The following is a 5,341-nucleotide window of genomic DNA, read 5'->3' as shown; positions in this document are numbered from 1 at the left end:
TTTTCTAAAACTAAAATAACAAAATAATCTGAAAAGTTCTTGCTTAGTGGTTTGAACAAAATGCTCTCCCCTGTACTTCTGATGCTCTTTATAGTTTTAAACTCCTCAGATTATATGCTAGAAGCTCTGGGATGCTGATTCTTGAATTATCTTCTTCTGAAGAACCGGACTTCCTTCTATTAATGTTGGTATCATAATTTAATCGCTGTATTACTGTCATCCTGTTGATCATTTATTTGCTTGAGTGGGTGCCTGTAACATCTCAATTTGTCCTAGCCCTGAGATTTTAGCAGCCTCTCTTTACTCATTCTTCCCAGTGGTGCCCATTGAAGGCTCTTTGAGGGTAGGGGAATGAGACCCATCACTGTTACTGTATTTGGTTTATCGAATACACCACGGAGAGCTTGTCAGGCTCTGCTGTGTGGGCAGGATGCTCTCAGTACCTTGCCAGATTCTCTGAGAGGGAGAACTAGGTTATAAGAGGTCGCAAAGGCTGGGAGCTTTGTTTTATAGTCTCTGGATCTTGGCTGTTGATGGGATTACACGGTGGAGGGGTCAGGGAGGTGGGGGCTGTTTGTGTGTGTGGCTGCCAAGTGATTGGAAAATGGGGGATCTGGGTGGAGGAGGCCCATTCCTGATCCGAGATCTCTGCCCAAGTCCCACACACCTGGTTTCACTGCCAGTGCTTTCATGCATGAGGCTTGTCTCAGCATGTGGAGAGGGCCTTAAGCATGGCTGTGGCTGGGTTCTGGAGGTCTTCAGCTGCTGGGGCTCTGCTCAGAGTGGGTTGGAAAACTCAACATACACCCTCTGAGAGGACCTGGTGAAGACAGCCAAGTGCGGGGTAAGAGACTCTGATAATTTAATAAATACAAATTTATCCACTTAGTTTTTGATGTAAAACTGTTAGAGATATTTCTAAGTACTTCCAATTTGTGGTAGAAAATGTTTACAGAGATTTCCTGGATCCACACCTCTTTTGGAACTGCTTCTTCATTACCCCAGGGAATCAAAATGTGGATGGCATAATCCCTTCCTTAAAAAGGCTTATAGTCAGGGCCAGAGTGATAGTATAGCATGTAGGATATTTGCCTTGCATATAGCCAACCCTGATTTAACTCCTGGCCTAGCATACGGTCCCCCAAGCACTGCCAGGATTGATTTCTGCATTCAGAGTCAGGAGTAAGCCCTGAACCCAACTGGATGTGGCCAAAGCTAAAAGCCAAAATCCAAAAGCCAAAAAAAGAAGTTTATACTTACTTGGTAATTTAGAACTGTACTCCCAATTTCAAGATACAAAGGGCGGTAAAATAAATACTAGTTATAATAAACAGGATATCACATAAATGGTTAATATTAATATATTCTGATGGTAAATATGTTCTTTTTTTTTAAAATTTAAATTTTATTGAATCACCATGTGGAGGGTTACATAGTTCTCAGGACTATGTCAATTATACGGTACTCAAACACCCTTCCCTTCACCCGTGCCCATATTCCATCACCAACCACCCCATTATACCTCCCACCCCCTCCCGCCCCCCCCAGTCCCCGCCCTTGTAAGTGATAAGTTTCACTTCGTTTATGCTTTATCTTGGTTACAGTCCATGTTTCAACACATAACTCACTATTGTTGCTAGGGTTTCCCCCCAAAAACGAAAAGACAGTCCCACTGTCAAGGAAGCATTTGATGGCTCTCCATTGCTGAGAATGTAGAGATATTAAGTCCCGCTGTTTGTTACATAACTTTTCTATTTTTTTCCCCCCTCGTCCCGTGCCACCGAGATCACGCCTGTTTAGTAATCACCACGCTGCCCGACAAAGGGAAAACAAAACAAAAAAAATGGTTATTTCTCGTCATCAGCCGGCGTGGGGCTCTGGCTTAGTTGATAGTCTGGTAGAATGTCTGCAAGCAGTTTCTGGAACCAAAAGTAATACGCTGGTATCGGCCCCGGCTCAAGATTCCACCAGCATCCCGCTGTTCCAAGTACATAATAATTTATTCCCTTGTATTCCATTCCCACACCACCAGGTCCGTGTCAGCTTAATAGACATCATACTATGGTTAACGCCACGCCGCGTTTCTTCCCGAGAAAGAAGGATATTTCTTCTCAGCCGGCGTGGGGATATGGCTTAGTTCAGTCTATAGAGATGGCTACCACTTTGGTAGCCTTCAATATTTCAGCAGAAGACTTACTATTCTTGTTAGGATTTCCCACCAAAGTCCGACCCGTTAAAAGGGAACCATTTCATATTGGTGATGAGTAAATGACAATAGGTTGCGCGGCCATGGCAGCGGCCTCGCGGCTTTGAATTTCTGTATAAAGTCCAGGGAAAGTACAGTCAGAAATTATACGTCGCTACAAACTTTAACCCTATTATGGTCCCCCCATAGTCCAACCCATTACAAAGGAACCATTTCATATTGCTGATGATTAGATGACATTAGGCTGCCGCGGCCGCGCGGTTTTGGGTTTCTATATAAAGTCCAGGGAAAATTCTGCCTAAAATTCTATCGCTACAATCTTTTACCCTTCAACAAAAAACTTAGCACTATTGTTTGGAGTTTCCCCCCACGTTAAGCCCTGCCAAAAAGGAACATTTACACGTTGCTGACAATCAAGAGATATTAGGTCTATCACAGCCTCGCGGTTTTGGATTTCTATATGAAGTCCAGGGAAAATTCTTTTGGTAATTGCATCACTCGCTGGCAGCGCCTGGGCCAGAAGCTCCGAGCACACAGTTTGGAGGCATTTTGGTGGCGCCGCTCGTGTCCAAAGTGGTTCAGTTGCCTCCGGGGTCGATCTTGCGCTGGCCGGAAAGCAGTATGTTCTAAAAGTAGGATTGGTAAGAACTTGCTTGCCAGTATAAATCTTGAAGGCTTGGCAGTGGATAGAATAGTTGAAAAATGATAAAAGTAACTAATCCCAGGTTCTAAAGTCAAAGAAAATTTGGGCGGAAATCTTATTATCATAGAAAACAATCTTGTATTTCTGAATAACATCAAAATATCTTTCTTAAGTGGAAAGAGTAGGATATTAATAATGAGATAATGTGGTGACAGAGCAGTTTTCACGTGACAGATACCAATTTTCTGGTGATTGCATTTCAGAGGCTATGTAGCTCTAAAGGCCAGTTTTAATGCTAAAGTGAAAATAGGATTTATCACCTTTGTTCTCTTCCTTTTAATTTATTAACATGATCACTATAATTTACATTTGTCTAATTTCTTCCTTCAGGTAGCAAAGCTTACAAACCAATAATGGATGGAACAAATTACTCTGTGGTGACAGAATTTGTATTCCTGGGACTCACCAATTCCTGGGATATCCAGCTTCTTATCTTCGTGTTCTCATCCATGATTTAGGTGGGAAGCATGATGGGAAACTCACTTATTATGATCACTGTGATTTTTGACTCTCATTTACACTCTCCCATGTACTTCCTGTTAGCTAACCTCTCATTCATCGACCTGGGAGTTTCTTCTGTCACTTCTCCTAAGATGATTTATGACCTTTTCAGAAAGCGAAAAGTCATCTCCTTCAGTGGCTGCATTACTCAAATATTCTTCATCCATGTCATTGGGGGTGTGGAAATGGTGCTACTCATTGCCATGGCTTTTGACAGATATGTTGCCATATGTAAACCTCTCCACTATCTGACCATCATGAGCCCCAAAATGTGCATCTTCTTTTTAGTGAGTGCCTGGATAATTGGCCTTATCCACTCCTTGATTCAACTGGCCTTTGTGGTAAATTTACCCTTTTGTGGTCCCAATGTGTTGGACAGCTTTTACTGTGACCTTCCTCGGTTCATCAAACTTGCCTGCATAGACACCTACCGACTAGAGTTCATGGTCACAGCCAACAGTGGATTCATTTCTGTGGGCTCCTTCATTGTACTAATCATTTCCTATATCATCATTATTCTCACTGTTCAGAAACATTCTTCAACTGGGTCATCCAAGGCTCTGTCCACACTCTCAGCTCACATCACAGTGGTAGTCTTGTTCTTTGGTCCCCTGATTTTTTTTTATGCATGGCCATCTCCTTCCATTCATCTAGATAAGTATCTGGCCATTTTTGATGCAGTTCTCACTCCTTTTCTAAATCCACTCATTTACACATTCAGGAATCAAGAAATGAAGGTGGCAATGAAAAGAGTATGTAGACAGCTAATAAACTATAGGAAGATATCTTAAGTGATGTCTGAATTAAGAAAATCCCTTGCAGATGAATGCTATTTATTGCTGAATGTCAAACTCAGTGATAAGATTTTCTTTGTTTACCTTAACTTGATTATATACACTGATGATGGTTCCATTTTGAGGACATTCCTTTTTTAAAAAAAGGTTATTATGTACATAAATTGATTATGATAAAATATTATGATAATCTTGGGTTTCCATTCCTAAGGAATAATATTTATGTGAAATAGTTATTAAAGTTATACAGTCTAGGATTCTATTTTATCTTAATATAAGCATAACCTTCTACTTTTGCTAAACAAATACAAATCCTATCATTGGACAGCTAATTTGTTTTTAGGTTGAATCACTGTTAAATCCAGTTATAAAACTGTGGAAGATTGGGTTTCAGTCATACCATGATCCAACACTGTCACTCCACCAGTAGTAAACAATTTTTTACTGCTACCTCTGATACAGTTCCAGCCACCCATAATAAGAATTTTAATCAGCTTAACTTCTATTATGGCAAGAAATCTCGAAATTGTATAATTGAGAATTATTAATAATATAGTATGATCTTAGTAAATCAACAAAATCGATGAACATAAAAATATGACATTAAAGTGCTACGTAATCCCTACTTATATGTTTTATTTATTAAAATTTAATTTTCATAAAGTTATTTACAATCAGTGATTATATTAAATATTTAAACACCAATGCCACTACTATTACACCTTTACACCACTTATTTATAATTTTTCCATCACCACTTAAGCCATTATTTTTTATTTTGTATTGCTTGTTATGAATAGCTTGAGATGTCAGTGGCCACATGCTCCCAGAATTCTAAAATTTTAAAGAATTAGCATCAGGAGGCATCTCTACAGTAAGCTGCTCAGTTCCGAGATTCATTTGTGAGCCTCTGGATCAAGGCCATTTATGCGATTAAATCATACCCGAGGCAGTTTGTGTGATAGCCAGGACCCTGTAGAGGTGGTGAGATGGGAGGGACCGGCCAGTCCCTGAGCCCTTGAGACCTGGAGTTTGCAGTCACTGGTCCTGCATACCTGGGCTTTTCATTGGGCTTTGGACGTTTGCGGCCACCGGGATTCATAGTGGGCAGGTGGAGGAATGATGCCTGCTCCCTTC

The 5,341-nt window shown here is 40.6% G+C and overlaps 1 pseudogene; it reads left to right on the top strand.

Annotated features, from left to right (window-relative positions):
- Nucleotides 1–3,262: 3,262 nt before the first annotated feature.
- LOC129403599 (olfactory receptor 4F3/4F16/4F29-like) lies at nt 3,263–4,201 on the top strand (annotated as a pseudogene).
- Nucleotides 4,202–5,341: the final 1,140 nt, after the last annotated feature.

Source organism: Sorex araneus, chromosome 3, assembly GCF_027595985.1.
Source record: "Sorex araneus isolate mSorAra2 chromosome 3, mSorAra2.pri, whole genome shotgun sequence".
NCBI classification, from domain to species: Eukaryota; Metazoa; Chordata; class Mammalia; order Eulipotyphla; family Soricidae; genus Sorex; species Sorex araneus.
The sequence above is the reverse complement of the archived record's forward strand: the minus strand, read 5'-3'. Positions and strand labels throughout refer to the sequence as shown.